Raw genomic sequence first — 18,720 nt, 5'->3', positions numbered from 1 at the left:
TCTCTCCCAGATTCCTGAGGGATCTCTCCCAGATTCCGGAGGAAATCTCTCCCAAATTCCTGAAAAAGTCTCTCTAAAATTCCGGAAGAAATCTCTCACAGATTCCGGAGGTAATCTTTCCCAGATTCAGGAGGGAATCTGTCCCAGATTCCGGAGGGAATCTTTCCCAGATTCCGGAGGGAATCTCTCCCAAATTCCGGATGGAATCTCTCCCAGATTCCGAAGAAAATCCCTCCCATATTCTGGAGGGAATCTCTTCCAGATTCCTGAGGGATCTCTCCCAGATTCCGGAGGAAATCTCTCCCAAATTCCTGAAAGAGTCTCTCTAAAATTCCGGAAGAAATCTCTCACAGATTCCGGAGGTAATCTTTCCCAGATTCAGGAGGGAATCTCTCCCAGATTCCGAAGAAAATCCCTCCCAGATTCCGGAGGGAATCTTTCCCAGATTCCGGAGGGAATCTCTCCCAAATTCCGGATGGAATCTCTCCCAGATTCCGAAGAAAATCCCTCCCATATTCTGGAGGGAATCTCTCCCAGATTCCTGAGGGATCTCTCCCAGATTCCGGAGGAAATCTCTCCCAAATTCCTGAAAGAATCTCTCTAAAATTCCGGAAGAAATCTCTCACAGATTCCGGAGGTAATCTTTCCCAGATTCAGGAGGGAATCTGTCCCAGATTCCGGAGGGAATCTTTCCCAGATTCCGGAGGGAATCTCTCCCAAATTCCGGATGGAATCTCTCCCAGATTCCGAAGAAAATCCCTCCCATATTCTGGAGGGAATCTCTTCCAGATTCCTGAGGGATCTCTCCCAGATTCCGGAGGAAATCTCTCCCAAATTCCTGAAAGAGTCTCTCTAAAATTCCGGAAGAAATCTCTCACAGATTCCGGAGGTAATCTTTCCCAGATTCAGGAGGGAATCTCTCTCAGATTCCGAAGAAAATCCCTCCCAGATTCCGGAGGGAATCTTTCCCAGATTCCGGACGGAATCTCTCCCAGATTTCTGAGGGATCTCTCCCAGATTACGGAGGGAAATTCTCCCAGATTCCGGAAGAATTTTCTTCCAGATTCCGGAGAGAATCGCTCCTAAATTCCGGAGGGAATCTCTACCAGATTCCGGAGGGAATCTCTCCCAGATTCTGGAGGTAATCTCTCCCAGATTCCGGAGGGAATCTCTCCCAGATTCCTGAGGGAGCTCTCCCAGATTCCGGAAGAAATTTCTCCCAGATTCCGGAGAGAATCTCTCCTAAATTCCGGAGAGAATCTCTCCCAGATTCCTGAGGGATCTCTCCCAGATTCCGGAGGGAATCTCTCTCAGATTCCGGAAGGAATCTTTCCCAGATTCCTGAGGGTATCTCTCCCAGATTCCGGAGGGAATCTCTTTAAAATTCCGGAAGGAATCTCTCACAGATTCCGGAGGGAATCTTTCCCAGATTCCGGAGGGAATCTCTTCCAAAATCCGGAAAGAATCTCTCCCAGATTCCGGAGAAAATTCCTCCCAGATTCCGGAGGGAATCTCTCTCAGATTCCGGAGGGAATTTCTCCCAGATTCCGGTGGGAATCTCTCCTAGATTCCGGAGGGAATCCTTCCAGATTCCGTAGGGAATCTCTCCCAGATTTCTGAGGGAATCTTTCCCAGATTCCGGAGGAACTTCCAGATCTCGGAGGATATCTTACGGATTCCGGAGAGAATCTCTACAAGATTTTGAAGGCAATTTTTTGCAGATTTCTATTGGAATCTCTTTAGATGCATTACAAATTTTGCCGGGACTGCTTGTTGATAATAACAAATCATTGGGCGATTTCTAATCTTACTATTTTCCAGAATGCTTTCTTAATCTTGTGTGGGGAGAGTGTACCTGTTATGGCTGTAGTGGTTCCCTTTTTCGCCATATGTGAATTGACAGTTTGAATACATTTGAATATTTTGCATTAAGATATATTTTTCGCGTAAATTTGAGAGGCTTTCTTTGTTTCTTTACTTCGTCCGAAAACTGAGTCACACTAACCTCTTCTGTTGCGTTGTTTTGTATGAAACGCTAGCCAAGAATATTGTCTTTCGATCCATAGTGAAAAACTTCCCAAAAGCTTCAGCATTGCACTGTCGTGATCGAAAAAGAGCGTTACATAGGCCCTTTTGAAAAGTTACGTCAGGAAATGCGTTTCGATCCTAGGTCCTGCTTCAAAGGATTCCCAAGAACATAAATAAGGGAATTGCCAAGCAAATAATAGAAAGAATAGCAAGAAGGATTACTGGGGAATGTGTGAAGATGGCCCTTGAGATATTTCTTCATTTCTTCATAATCTTTGCACAATTTGTAGATATATTCATCTTAAGATGTAGTCTATTAATTACGTAAGACAATTTTGTGATTTTTTTTAAGATTTTTTAATGAAGAGTAAGATTTTTTGTATGAAGAGTAAGATTTTTTGTATGAAAATTCCAAAGAATTTGTTTGGTACATAAGACGTCTCTGACCAAACACCCCCTCGCCTCATAACCCCATAACCCCTTACGTAATTAATGGTCGATCTCTAACTAGTCGTTCTGCTCAGTGCTGTTAGATGTCATGAATATCAAGTAACTTTGACAATTGAATATACCATTTTGATTTTTCCAAATAATATCCCCGAGTCTGTCTGTCATTCAAATATTTCATGGCAGCGGAAACACTACAATATCTGTTTCTGTAACACGGTAACAGCCTTTTAAAACAGTACAATGGTCTTTGAAAAATAGTTGCAGATGGAACACTACAACAGCATTTGGGAAGCATGCTGAATGAAGCATACATTTCGGGGAAATAAGGCATACATTTTGGGAATTGAAAAATCATGCATAGTTGAACGATTCCCAATTCCGTTGGTACGTCGCGTATCATCCCTAAGCCTTAACCCCGGACGACGCTTCTGAACAATGTTGATCGCGCTAAACCCCCTTGCGGCCAAAGAGACAGAGAGAGATCTGCGAGGAGAGCGCAAAACACAGCAGATTTAAAATTCGCAAACTAGCATCAGCAACTGGAGTGTTGTTGATTACCAAACCAAAAGAGCCTCCCAACTTTAGCTCTCCTCTCAAAGTGGGGTGACACAACGCGAAACCTCGCGAGTTGCTTGCTTCTCGATCAACAAATCGAAACAGGTGAGCCATTCGCGCGGCCTACTGCGCCGCGCAACACTCGCGAATTCAAAGAGAGAGAGAGAACCACCCGTTCGCACGCGAGAGAGCGCACAAGAGAGCTCTCGCTCAGGGAGGCTGTTCCTGCCGCGCCGCTGCTGCTGTTCACTCGGCGCCTGCCCCGGCCACGTCCCCTCAACCAGATTGTCAACGTTGTCGTTCAAGATTTTCAGCAGCAGGATGCCATTGAGAAGTACACGGTGGAGAAGGAAAGTGCGCTTTTTTGTTCACTGCTGCGGTGAACGACGTCCGACGATACGATATCTAATTAGTCAGCAGCGGGCTGAGATTCAATCGATCGATCCGATCTGTGAGGACCCTGCGCGGCACACAAAGGGCGGTGATTTTGAAGGAACTACCGAAACCGACTGGCAATAGGTGTTCGCGAGTGAGTGTTTCAGTGCGCGATCGGCGGAGGAAAAGCGTGCGGAGGAGCCGGGTCAAAATCTCATCTCTGGGGTGGCGCAGTGTGAAGTGAGTTAGGAAATCTTGGTCATGCGATTGAAATTGGAGATTGATTAGTGTGGTTGGATAAACAAGAGTGTGGAAAATTTTTGTCGGTTGTGGATTGCTGAAGAACTTCTGGAAATGGAGAGGTGGGGCGAAGATGGATGACAGTTGGTGATATGTGTACGGAAGTGATTCTGTGCAAAGGGGATGAGGTCACAGCTGTGCCATATGAGGAGCCGTTCGTAGCGATGGGGTCAAGTAGGCACTGGCCGATGGGAACAGAGTGTTGTCCTGGTAACGAAAGGCCGCGGGATGCTTTGATCTGCAGTCATTAGTGAAAGAGACAAGCTGGTTTCAGCTAAGTAAGGAATAATTTCCTAAAATAGACACCCGCCTCCTTGGATTGTAGAGAGCGAGGCAACAAGGGGGGATGCCGCCTGGGAGAACGTAGCAAGCGGAGAAGCGAAGAAACACTGGTCAACGAATGGTCGTACGACGGGAGTACAGCTTTTTGCATGGCGGAGAATGGTAGACAAAGGTGGAACTGTGGGAGGCGAGGCACGTTGACGGAGAGAAGAAGATGGGGCTAGGGGGGTTGACGGAAGAGGGTAGTGATATCGCTTTTCGATTCTTCGTCGCCGTGTATGTCGCGGCATTTTTTTTCGCTTAAACCTCTTCTCGGTGTGTTTAGTCGTTGGGGTTTTTTGCGCGCAGTTCTCTTCGTGTATCTCTTATACACTCTTCTATACACGCCCTCCCTGCCTGGACATTCCTCTGGCTCCCCGCTCTCGGAGCCAGATATCCCTCCGTGTCAGGCTAAATGGAGCTCGTTCGTTCAGCTCAGCCCGAAGCTGGTCGACTGGTGTTAAAAGATTTTAATTTTTGCATATAATGAACCTCTTATATCTTCTTATGTGTGAGATTTCTATTCACCAGTTCTCGAGCGCTCGGAGGAGCAACACGTTCCGAGCAGCTTCGCCGGAGGAAGAAATGGGGAAAGGGGGAGGAGCCGCGAGCAACGGATTTGCAAACTAGCTCCTCTCGGCGGCGGTGGCGGTCTGCTTCTTGCTGTGTGAACCGCGCTCGCTGCACCAACCAACACCTCTCCGTATGTAAAACTTGTTGATTAACAGCTGCACACCGGCGGACCGTGCTTTGAAAACTGCGGGAGAGACGATGTGTGGTGCTTGTGCTATCAGATTTCTGCGGGTTCCATGTATATTTTTTTCTGCTACGAGATTTAGCTAGGGCGCAACACGCAACTCGTCCTGCGACCAGGGGTGCCAGGTGATTTGCTCGAATGTTTTCCAATTTTAAGGAAAAATGTCTTCCACTTCAATTTTTATAATTCTCAGGGCAACTTCATTCAATTGAGTCCAATCCAGTTAGGATTAAGCTCTTTTAGGAAATCCTGTTGCAGATTGTATCCTTTATGATGATCAGGCCCGGATTTGGGGGGAGATGCCAAGGGGGAAAATGATCCGGCCCCCTTGATCAAGAGTGTCTTCCGAGAAGTGGAATGAATTATGTTTTACATTAATGATTTTAAATTTAAATTGCAATACTTTACGACCTCTATTAGAATTAATATGACATGAGATTGTAATGTTTTATCGTAACGATTTTTTTTCTGATTTTTTTCAATTTCAATGAAAATCCTTCTATTCGCTAATGAAAACCACATATTCTATCAAAAACCTTGAAACTCTTCTATGGTTTAATTCAGCAAACTGTCACAACTTCCTGGACTGATACTGTCAAAGTTATAGTGATCTATGTCCTGGAATGATCTTGAAAAGATGAAAATATTCGGTAATTCATTTTTTTTTTTAATTTCACTATCACGGTACTGAAAATACTATTTAACCAAACACATGTTGTACAGATGTTGTATTAATTTTTTAATTGTTTTGTCTAAATATAGCAATTCTTACTAAGAGCTCAGAATTTAATATACTTTTTTGGAAATAGTAATTTGTTTATCAGTTTTGACGTAAATCCATAGAATTTGTTTGAACAGTGCAGTTTGTACTAAGATCTTAGAATTTACCATAATTTTGAATATTTTCTTCAATCCCTAAATTACTAGCGCATATGGGAAGATTATCAAAGAAATTTTGCTGTGGTGTTTGCAATATTTCCGTTCAGGGCTATTTACAGAGACTAGAGCATCATTTGCAATTTGTCTAAGAGTGCAAATTTCTTCCAAACTGTTGTCAATATCTGAAACACCAACATTATAAAGCAAACGACATTCCCAAGCAGCACATATTGTTAGAAGTAGCTTACAGCAACGGCTACTTAACATATTCTATAGTTACAATATGATGAATTTGCAACATGGAAAAATACTGCTATGTAACCGAATAAGCGCAAAAAGTCGAGCCTTATGTAAAGTTCTTATATCAAAATTCACAATACGTATGAAAACTTTTGACATGTAGTGTGGACCACTGTCAGCACGTTACTCATTTGTTACACATTAGTTACCCAGAAATCTTATGTTATTTTGAAACTGATGTGTAACTATACTGAAACTGCCTATAAATTACACTGCTGTCAATAGGGAAAGGGATATTAAAATGAACACCTAAACGATATCGTCTTGCTTTTAATGGAAAAAAACGATGAATTTGCGATAAATCATCAAATAATGTGCAAAAATCCCCTAAGGGGTCGTCCATAAATGACGTAGCTTTTTAGGTGGGAGGGGGGTCTTCACGTATTTGTGACGAAGTGTGACGAGGGGAGGGAGGGGTCCTAGCTAGTGGACGTAGCATTTTGAATCAAGTCCGTTAAAAGAAAGGCGCTGAAAAAAATTGCATAGAATTTAGTTTTATCAAACTTCTTTAATTTTTTACTTATAAACTTGGGTTATAAAATTATGATTAAGCTTCAAAACATTCATATGACAAGATTGAAAAATATCTATGATACTTTAGATTTTCTTGATAAATGCAATCAAACAGATGTTTTGAAGCTTTGAATAATTATTTGAATATTATATTATATTCGTGTCTAAATTAATAAATTTATTAATAAACAAAAAAGTTTAATACATTGATTTAAAATCAATGCTCTAACTACTTGGAGTACATTTTTTGCCATTTGTGAACATGACATAAAGTCAGGCGTTTTAGTTTTATCCATATTTTCGGTTGGGGCTTTATTTCTTCAACAAAATAATATATGCTCTTCTTGGCAAAACACTACATTTAAAACAAAATATTTATTCCGTGAATTATGCCTTCAATGTTGCAGGAGATCTCCACCCTATCACCTCATCATTTGTTTTGATATATCAATGCTCTTGATGGAATAGCCTGAATATTAATGAGGATAATAGATTCGAGTGTTATCAAAATTGCCCTATCATTCAATTTTCTTAATAACTCGGTAATTTGAAGAATTTTTATTATTTAACTTTTTCATTATAGGTTGTGTAAGATTATTTCAGTATGGAAACAATAATGAAATTCAACTGAAATATTAATAGAGATCATTGTATTTGTATAAAATCGCTATTTTTTTTCAAACATTCCTAATATTTCAAGTGTAATATTTTATGTATCTGGTCACTGTTTGCTAAAATGATTTGAAATTGAATAATATTAACGATGATTCATTTCGAATTAATATATTTTCTTTATCATCTTTATTGAAATCTATTTCCTAACAACGAATAATCAAAAAATCCTCTAATATAACGAAATGTTTGTTAAATATATTATAAAATATATTGGACCCTAACTCAACAGTAACGAGCTTCATCAAATCAAAGAATCTCCTGCATTTCCCACAGCTACCTTGGAAATAGGAGTGTTTTGTTAGTGATGGATGGGGGTATTCGACCGTATGGGTACCACTGTGTTAAGCGGTTAAGTCGATATATTTAGTTCTAGCGATAGATAGAACCGATAATGTTTGCGTCATAACGGCGCAGAGAGATAGAGAAAGATAGCTATTAGGTAGAACGTTACAGAGATGAGAAAGGGACTGGCCTGGGATTGAACCCACGACCTCCTGCTTGAGAAGCAGAAGCGATAGTCATTAGACTAACAACCCCGTCAGATTTCTCTTCATCGATCCTCTCTTCTGCGAATAAAGGTGACACGACGTAAGTTTGTCGGCATTTTTTCACCTCAGGACGCAAGATTGCATCGTTGCCAAGCGGTCTGGAGTGAAAAAATGCCAACACATCTGCATCTTGTCACCTTTATTAACAGAAGAGAGGATCGATGAAGAGAAATCGATCATGCGACTTACGCCCTTATTCTAGCACACGCTTGATTTAAGCGTGTACTATAATAAGGGCGCAAGTCGCATGATCGATTTCTCTTCATCGATCCTCTCTTCTGTCAATAAAGGTGACAAGATGCGGGTTTGTTAACAATTTTTTACTACAAGACGCTAGAAAGTAATGCAATCTTGCGTCCTGAGGTGAAACAACGAATTTAATTTAGAAATTGATCAATTTGTGCCAATATTAGGGACTGAGGGTAATATGCCCATGATAAGGAAAATAGCGATTTAGATGTGAAAAACATGCTTTTTTTATTATAATCGGATATACAAATATGTTCTCTATCAAATAGTAGAAACAACATCCATTCATTTGAGTATTTCTAGGGTTAATAAATCAATTGAAAAAATGCGTGCTTATGGGTCATACATAAACCACGTAGTCATTTATTGGGGGAGGGAGAGATTCTGCCCAATGACCACGGTCCATACAAATTATAAATTTTGTGTATGGACAAATGACTACTAGGGGGAAGGTGAGTCTAAAATTGGGAAAAAATAACCGCGTTGTTAATGGTAGCCCCTTGTGCATGTCTGTGCTGTCACTTCAATAGGGCCTAACTAACATGAGTGATTTCTCTTCATCGATTCTGGGTAACTTTGATAATGCGGGTAACTTTGATAGTGCGAAACATACAACATATTAAACAAAATAACGAACTTTCTGTCAATCAGTTAAGAAAAACAAATGCAAAAGTAAAGAGTATTAGTATGACACTTCATGTCAAAGCTATTTTCGTTGGAATCAAGTGCATTTGAGGATTTTTATGCAAATATTAAAAATTTACAACATTTTAGCATTTTTGCGACGCTTACAAACAATCTGTTCTACGATCACTTTTTGATTAAGTCATAATGAGTTCGTCACTTATCCATGACAGCCTAGTTATAGTAGAACATGAATTCGGTCTCAAATCTCTTTGCGAAAGCCATTTTTACAAGTTGAGACCATTTTCGTAATCAAAGTCAGAAATTTCCATATAGAGTTAAACGCCCAGAAGTATGCAACACCCTACAAATGTTACGTAATTCCTTCAAGTTTGTTCGATTTATACTCCATTATCAAAGTTACCCCAAAACAAAAAACCTACTTTCGATTATATGAAAAATAATATATCCATTCAGAATAAATATGTTGGCAATATATCAAGTGCAATCTATAGCTAAGATGTCAGTACTTGTTTTATAAATATGAATTGTAATTCTTTGAAACAGAATGCATAAATATTGAAGGTTTCTTCTAAAAAACTATCAAAGTTACCCCGTTTTACGGTACATGCTGATGCGAAAAATTTACATTTGTATGGTTCTAATTTGCGCGTTACTTCAGCGTGGCATTACGTGTGGTAGAATTTGAATTCAACAGCTGTTTTGGTGTTATGAAATAGGGGGGTGGGAGTTTTGCCCCCACGAGTTGATTAAAGTTTAGGTCCTTCGATAAGTTTTTCAAGGACAAATTTAACATATTTATTGCACGTAATACAAACTATGACAGTGCATAAGTGGACCCTGTGGGAGTTGGAATCCCAGAACAAATTTCAACAAAGAAGACAGCCACTGACTGCTGTCGTCTAAAAGTAAGGGATGGTACACAAATTATGCCACGCTAAATTTCAACATTTTCGACCCCCCCCCCCCCTTTGTCACACTTTTTGTATGAGTCCTCCGAAAATTTTGTAAGGCTTGTCACGCTTGGCTCAACCTCCTCCCCCCCTTGAAGCGTGACATAATTTGTGCATGACCCCTAATTAAGCTTAACAAAACACAATCATTTACGGGATTGACTGTTTAACGAGAAACTTGCGACGATCGACGCGCCACAATAATTCGTGGACGGAGGGTATTAGAACTAAGTTGGAGATGTTGATTTCGAAATTTTGAAGTAAACATCACCTCCAAACACTAGCGATTTTGCGGTGGAACGTTGAAGTTTGATTACGGATTGTCTAGAGGACCCAAACACTTTAACGTTCAAGGATCCGTCATCGTAATCATCGAAACTTCAACAGCCATTTTTCTGTTCAAAACTGAAATTTACCCGTCGAAAATGTGTTCACTGTGTTTCGGTTGGAGAATAAAATACAGTGAACACATGAATATATTCATGATTTTGAACGAAAAAACTGCTTTTAAAAATTATCGAGTTGATGACGGATCCTGCCCCCTTAAACGAATACTCGTCATTCCGTGTCATCAGCTCAAAGATTGGCGTTCCCCACAAAAGTAGTAAAGAGAACATTACAAATGTAACTCGATGTTCTGTGATATGTTTACTCGCAGAAATTGTCCTTCATTTATTAATTTGTTTATTAATTATAACTAGTTCTATCGCACAACATCAACAATAGAGATGTTAATTAACGCAGCGACACGAATTAAGACTAAGACAGCAAAATTTTCACATACTTTCATCGTCATTAAAATATTATGGAAATGTTCATTTTATGTTGGTGGTAAAACACACGAGCAAAACAAACATTTTTGAATTTTTATATTACAGTCCTAAAAAAACATCTATGAATGATTATAATCCCTTCGAAAACAGTTCTAAAGGTTTCTGCTTCGACATCATATCATTACGATATTTACCTCATTGAAAAACCTCAACATCTCCGTGCCTAAAATTACATCAGTTTTAATTTCCGAACGTGGTTCTGACAATTTATCTCCGTATCAACAAAAACACTCTTATTTATGCTCTAAATCATCCGTGCGTAATAAAAATTATTAAAATTTATTGTTCATGCGTAACAAGTTTGGTGTTTATTTTACCATCCTGTTCATTTTTTCACCTCTTCCCCTATTACAAATGGTAAACAAACTTCATGCTGTTACACACATGTGACTTAGCAATCTGTATGTAACCTAGCGTGATATTTGTTTCTTTGTAACCACAGATTCAATTTCAATGTTACTTATTCATTTTGACAGCTCTAGGTTAAGTTACATGCAAGTAAAAATGCAACACCTATGTAATGTAAACAAAGCGTAAGTTACAATGTAATAGTTCAGTAACCAAAATTGAAAATCATCAATAAGATATGCTACACATTATCTGAAATGCAACGGCAATGTAATTTGTTTTATTTTTCTAAAATATTGCATTTGTTACCAGTGCTACTTGGGTTGGGAAGGCTCATACAGTTAATTCTGGGAGTTGTTAGTTGCCCGAGAGTGGAACTCATGTGCTTTCCTGAAAGCTATTCCTCCTTGTCCGCAAAGACTAGTTTGGTATCTTATTAAAGCAACGCTAGACAATCGTTTGTCCCTTCACAGTTACAAAAATCAAATTGAGTATTCAAAAGCATACTGTAACCAGTTGCGATAGGACCATTTTTCTAATGATAAAAGTAGGAAATCAGAAAATTTCTACACAAATTGATTAAATAGTTTATCAATTTGCTCATGGCTTCAAAAACGCCTTTCATTGAAGTTCATAAAATGGAAATATATGCAACAAAATGAAAAAAAAAAAATCTTGGCTATTGTTAAATATCCAAGTCTCGATGATTCATATGATTGTACCCCGTTTAGCATAAAGTCGTTTCGCATAAGGTCGTTTGGCATAAAGCCGTTTGGCATAAAGTCATTTGGCATAATGGTCGTTTGGCATAATAGCCGTTTGGCATAATGGCCGTTTGGCATAATGATTGACTTAGGATAAATAAAGGCATTTTTAAGCTTTTATCGAGATCAACACCACCGAGCCCATAGCAAAAAAAAGGTAGGTTCTAAACAAGCGTGGTGTTCGTTCAGAGTTTTTCCAAGCTAAGAATTTTAAATATTGTTGTGACATTAGAGAGCATTTCTAAAAAAAACTCGTGACGGGTCGCTACATCTCAGAACATAGAGTATCTTTGAGCTTGTTGCGATATTCACCCGATTTGCACGGGGGATGCGTACCGTGCAAAAAAAGTTTTCAGTTCAAAATTTCAAAAACCGTGCAAAAAAAGTAACACCATTTCTCGACGTTTCATGCAAAAATAAGGTTTTGGCGGAAAAAATGTATGGAAACTTATTTTGCACGGCCGTGTAAAAAAAATCCGTGCAAAAACAGAATCGGGTGTACATATATGAAAACAGTAAATTGGCAAAGAAATTTCGCAGTTATTCATCAAGGGAATCCTCATAGAATATTTCGCTGCAGATCAAGCTCTGTCCCAGTTTGGACGTAACACTCTATAAAAAAAACTTGATAAAAGAATGGATTTTTTTTTGCAATATATCAAAAGCTCTAATCCAAAGATCTATCAAATTGATAGTATCAATGCGACTTAATGCCAAAATAGCCTTTTTACGAGAGCCGTATATTTTTCGTTTTAAATGTTTAAGGCTCTAACGCAAAAATATCTGTTCACAGCATAGCTCAAATGAACAACACATCTTTAAAAAATATATTTGTGGCAAAATTTTTCCACTATTCAATATAAATTCTTATTTTGGAAGTGTACATCAAAAACGCCGTCTATTATCGAGAGAAGGGAAAATTTGTACGCTCATTTTCCAGCATATCTCGGAGGGAGATCACGCGTTCGCCCAAAAAAGTATATGTTGAATATTGGCTTGTTCTAGAGTAATTACCATTCGAACAACACATCTGGCAAGAATTGATAAAACAGCAAAATATAAAAATGGTTAACATCTAGCATTAGGTAATACTAAATAATAAAATTTTAAACAGTATGAATAGAAAGAACAGCCTATTTTTTAAAAAAGGAAAAATTTATAATTAATCCAATAGAAGAATAGACGCCAAAAATTATTGCGGCATAATAGCGTTAGCGTTAGCGTTAGCGTAGTTACGGTATACTTCGTAGATTGGATACTAGCAACATTCATGTTTCTTTTCAATAATCTCATCCTGACTACTTTCAAGAACAAGGCAGGGGAGTATACCTTGTTCAAATCATAAACAAGAATACTAAAAGCATGAATATCGCTATTCCCGGCCACGCCCATCTTTACCGTAACTTGGGATAGGGGAAGGAAATGTTGATGTAGCACTTACTTAATGAGAGGCCACCGACTCAGCGACACCCTCATAAGTGCTACGGAGTTGGAGGTTGGGGAAGGTATATTGTCAGGATTCGCCTAGACAGCTGGCGATAGAATAAAAATATTTGTTGTTTAAGCGTTTTCAAATTAATCTTTTGAATGCCTTCAATCAAAAGAGAAAACAATAGCTTATTTATAGTATAAATAGTATTTCGCGAAATGATTGTCGATTGTGCAGTAATATTTTTAGCGTAGCGTTAGCGTTAGCGTAGTTACGGTATACTTCGTAGATTGGATACTAGCAACATTCATGTTTCTTTTTAATAATCTCATCCTGACTACTTTCAGGAACAAGGCAGGGGAGTATACCTTGTTCAAATCATAAACAAGAATACTAAAAGCATGAATATCACTATTCCCGGCCACGCCCATCTTTACCGTAACTTGGGATAGGGGAAGGAAATGTTGATGTAGCACTTACTTAATGAGAGGCCACCGACTCAGCGACACCCTCATAAGTGCTACGGAGTTGGAGGTTGGGGAGGGTATATTGTCAGGATTCGCCTAGAAAGCTGGCGATAGACCATAAACATTTGTTGTTTAAGTGTTTTCAATTTAATCTTTTGAATGCCGGCAATCATAAGAGAAAACAATAGTTTATTTATAGTATAAATAGTATTTCGCGAAATGCTTGTCGATTGTGCAGTAATATTTTTGCTCAATAGCCAGTAAAAAGCAAAACCAATCCCTCGAGAGTCATCGGATTGTATAAATTATAGATACGCGCAGAAAAAAAAAAACTCCAGCGACGAAAACACGCGCGAAACCGTGAGCAAAACCTATCGGACGACGCAAAACCGAACTGTCCTGCTTGGGCTTCAAGAAGCACTACCCAGCAAAACGCTCCGAAATAGGAAAAAAAATCTCCGGCGACGAAAACACGCGCGAAACCGTGAGCAAAACTTATCTGACGACGCAAAATCGAACTGTCCTGCTTGGGCTTCACGAAGCACTACCCAGCAAGACGCTCCAAAACAGGGGAAAAAAATCTCCAGCGACGAGAGCACGCGCAAAACCGTGAGCAAAATCTATCGGACGAGCCTCCAAAACAGGAAGAAAAAAAAACACCTCCGGCGACGAAAACACGCGCGAAACCGTGAGCAAAACCTATCGGACGACGCAAAACCGAACTGTCTCTGATTATGTCGCCGTGTAATGGGCAATAATTGCCAAAGCGAGAGGTCTTGCTGTTTCTCTCGCTGTACACTGAACGAAATCTCCCGCAACATATTGAATGATTTCTGCCTCATCCGAGCCCCATACCTATTTTCAGACACATTCAGGATGATTTTCATCTGCGTTGAAATCATCTGTTTACATATCGCCCCGAATGAAAATCATCTAATCTTGATATGATTTCAATCCCTCTAGAAGCTGCAACAAATCGAATGATTATCATTCAATGATGTAAACAAACCTCATTGCATGGTAGTTTATAATTTAAAACAAATAAATAAAACAGATAGTCGAATTTTCCCCATTTCTATGCAGTTTTATTGGCACTGTAACAAATAAGTGGTCATAACACAATAACTGTTCTTAGTTGCTGGAAAAGATGCTGAAGCGTACATGCTAAGAGTTGTTGATTCTGGAACCGAAATCCTCGAACTTAAGGGGGCAGGATCCGTCATTGATTTCAGAATTTTCGAAAGCAGTTTTTTCATTCAAAATCAAGAAAATTTACAGGAAAATGTGTTCACTGTGTTCTATTCTCCAACCGAAACACAGTGAACACATTTTCATCGAATAAGTTTGAGTTTTGAACAGAAAAACTGCTTTTGAAATTTCGATGATGACGATGATTACAATGACGGAGCGTTGAACGTTAAGCAGTTTGTAGTTTAGGCACCCGTTGAATCGAGCCTTTAAGAGTGAACAAATGCTATGAAACGATATAAATGTTGATTATACCATCGTAAAGTGCAATTACCTGTAGATTTCACGAAGAAGTTTCGAAGTGATCACGCTGCTGCCGCCATTAAACTTAAACTGTCAACAAGGATGATTTTCTATCTACGATCATTAATCTTCTGTATGATTGTGTGTGTGTGTGTGTGTGTGTGTATACAATCCACCTCCCACTGACCGGCAGTGCTTTTATGGAAGAAAATTGTATGCATGTATTTATTGATACCCTTCGATATCTTTATATCTGCAGACAATTTTAGCCCAGGAGATGAAAGGTGATAGCTCTACTGAAATTCCAACGACCCATTTCAAGAATGGCAGTAAATACACACACATTCTGAGGTCATTTTCATATACAGTAAGCCCCGCATAAAAACACCCAGATATCAAATGGATATCTAAAATGTTTTTACACTTCCCGAATCGAAAATTAAATTTTCGACCCTGGCACGTATTTAGTTTCATAGCGTAATAGGTAAGTAAATAATAATAAAGAATGAATTTACCAGGATGTAACGCTGTTTCTCCCGTCGCAGCACTGTGCTTACCGCAAAATACTACACACTTTCACTACACTACACACGTAACATGATCGATTCTGACCGCATCACCTGCCCCCGCAGGAGCAAGCGTCACGGTCAAAGGATCACACACTACTCATTAATCTTCTGTATGATTGTTAAGACAATAATTGAATGATTTTCGATTTGGGTCATAGCAGAAATTACAATCCGTCAAAAGTCCGATGTTATTCATTTTGATAAGCATAACTCAACTACCTGATTATAGTCATACGAAAATAGATTGGACTTCATCTTAGAATTGGATGATTTTTATTCAATTGACGATGGATGCAGCATATTCCTTCATATTCATTTAAATTGAAGAATATGGTGTTTGGGACCAATGTAAATTACAAATCATTCCTTTGACGGCAGAAGCTTTCGTTCAGTGTAGACAACAGCTTCTCACACATATCTACTCATTATGAACCAGTTCACTAATCTGACGTTTGAGCGGTGCCGTGCTCACCCGTTGCCATGGCAGCCTCACCACAAGAATCCGCCAGCACGATTGTGCAGTAATATTTTTGCTCAATAACCAGTAAAAAGCAAAACCGATCCCTCCAGGATCATCGGATTGTATAAAATAACGATACGCGTAAAAAAAAAATCACGCCTATTGAAAAACTTTACTGTGCCCATTGAAAAACTGTACTGGGTGGTACTGTATTTTTAGATAATCGAAAAACGAAAGGAAGCGCGTTCGAACTAAACACCCTAGGATAACACAGTCGGTTTTTCTGCTCAAAATTATACGAAAAGCCAGGGTCATCGAACGGTTAAAAAGCATCCACAACCGATTGTTAGTTGCGTAACACCCGCCCGGACAGAATGCGCAATCTGAACATAATTATTTTAACATTGTCCGTTCAAGAAACGATCAGAAGTTCCACGACGCGGACAAAAACGATCCGGAAGGCTCACAAAAGAAAAAGTATCATACTGGAACAAACTCACCGGATTGATTCTCTAAATTTATGTGCTGCCTGTCACTTCCGGATTCCCGGAGTTCGGTGAACTTAGGGCAGCCAAAAATCAACAGTACTGAGGACACAAATCAAACAAATCACTTTTTCATTTTTCACTTTTCACTATTCCATTTCTGAATGTAAAAACTGTCCTGCTTGGGCTTCACGAAGCACTACCCAGCAAGACGCTCCGAAACAGAAAAAAAAACTCCAGTGACGAAAACACGCGCGAAACCGTGAGCTAAATCTATCGGACGACGCAAAACCGAACTGTCCTGCTTGGGCTTCATGAAGCACTCCAAAAATTATTGCGGCATAATAAAACGAAAAGACATATAAAGTGCGTTCAGAATCATCGAAGTGATTGTGCTACTTTTCCCGACTGCCATTTCCCCGAATGACTGGCTTCCCCGAAAAGTGGTGACGAAAAAGATAAACAGTCAAAAGAAGGAAGTATTCTGTCATTCTCCGCTATACACATTTTGGCAAAAATGCTGAGGACGGTAAAACTCGAAAGAACCGCCAATTAAATAAAGAAGGGTGCATATTAGATGACCAGTTCGTTCACCACCCTGAAATGTATAAAGTTACGACAATTATGAGTGCTAAAAACTTTTCGGGGAAGTCGGCTAGTCGGGAAACGGGATATTCGGAGAACTGGAGAATTTTTTGAAATTTAAAATCAACAGTTTTCATACCTATAATTATGATTACATCATATTTAGAAAAAAAATAGAACAATCAAAAAGGGTAAATTTGTGCTAAATATATATCTTCAGTGCAAAAATTTGTTCCAATAGCCAAACTTAAAAGGAGAATTAATATTTGAAAGAAGGGTAATTTCTGGATAAATAATAAAATGCTATTGGCAATAACTTTCCCAATATGCTTAAACTTATTCAAGACCGAATGATTGTTGAACTAAGTGTTATTTTGTATTCATTGACTCCAGAACAAGCCTGATGTCATCAGAAAGATTCATTAGAAACGTAAACACGAAAAATCGAGAAATTCTTGGTTTCAGACTCATTATGCCAAACGACTATTATGCCAAACGACCATTATGCCAAACGATCATTATGCCAAACGAATTTATGCCAAATGACCAGTATGCCAAACGACTTTATGCCAAACGGCATTATGCCAAACGACTTTATGCCAAATAACCTACCACCGATTCATATAGTCTTGATTGCAACAGCAACCTTTTATATGTTCGACTTGATTGAGAACAATTCAGTCAAAATTCAATTATAGCATGGATTGTGTACGACATTTCAAGTATTTTATACACATGATTTATTTTACGCAACATTCACAAAGTGATGCAATTATAGTCAAATTCGAGTAATTTTACAGTTTTTTTAGGTTTCTGGATATTTTATTCCATAAAAGGTCAAATCTGACACTGATAAAATTTCACCAATCTCTGACACTAGGTCACTCTATCTATTTATGTCAAATTTGCTGAAATATCATCCTTTCATACAGAAAAGAGTAAATTAAAAAGCTTGTTCAAAATTTCTTTACCGTGTTGATTTGTAGTGTCCGGATGCTTCGAAGCTCGGACACCAGCATTAAATCACCCGAAAATTCTAGTTTCGGCAACTTTTATGCATGGAGAATGTAGAAGACATCTTAATTACGGATTCTAAGCGGAAAAAAAATCGGAATTTGGTCCAGAAACACCATGTAAAAGACCAGTGTCCGGCTTTCGAAGCGTCCGGCAATTCAATGCAACACAGTATATTGCTGTAGAATCTTAACCGCATTCTAAAGTATTAATTTTACTCGTTATGACCGTTTTGTTGAAAAATCTTACTTTTTAAAACATGTAGGGGGTACCGGACACTTAAGCCACTATATTCATAATTCGAAAAATATTGATTTTAGGGGCTCGTGTTACCCATTTATGATGAATATTATTATTTTTATAGTGTACAAAAAAAAATATGAATTTTGACATTGACTTAAGCCACTATATTCATAATTCGAAAAATATTGATTTTAGGGGCTCGTGTTACCCATTTATGATGAATATTATTATTTTTATAGTGTACAAAAAAAATATGAATTTTGACATTGCATTTTGATGATGAAAAAAAAAAGAAGCTGCAAAGGCGGTTTACCAGTTTATCCTCCGGCGCAGAACGTTATTCAGAAGTAATGGGAATACAATTAGCTGAAAATAAAAACATAACATAACAGAATTCTGTTGAAGATATCTGCAAAAATGTTGATGGCATCCGATCGACGATGGGATGTTAGAAAACTTACCGTGGGCTACTCCTGACAACGGC

The 18,720-nt window shown here is 38.7% G+C and overlaps 1 protein-coding gene across 1 annotated transcript in view; it reads left to right on the top strand.

Moving 5' to 3' along the window:
- Positions 1-3,350: 3,350 nt before the first annotated feature.
- The window catches only part of LOC5569473 (histidine-rich glycoprotein), a 37,560-nt gene continuing 22,190 nt past the window's right edge, over positions 3,351-18,720 (top strand). Inside the window, exon 1 of the mRNA XM_001658509.2 lies at positions 3,351-3,648. The gene's annotated coding sequence lies outside the window, so the exon portion shown is untranslated. The remainder of the gene's footprint in view (positions 3,649-18,720) is intronic.

This window comes from Aedes aegypti, chromosome 1 (genome assembly GCF_002204515.2).
Source record: "Aedes aegypti strain LVP_AGWG chromosome 1, AaegL5.0 Primary Assembly, whole genome shotgun sequence".
Classification (NCBI taxonomy): Eukaryota; Metazoa; Arthropoda; class Insecta; order Diptera; family Culicidae; genus Aedes; species Aedes aegypti.
This window is presented reverse-complemented; position numbering and strand designations above follow the sequence as displayed.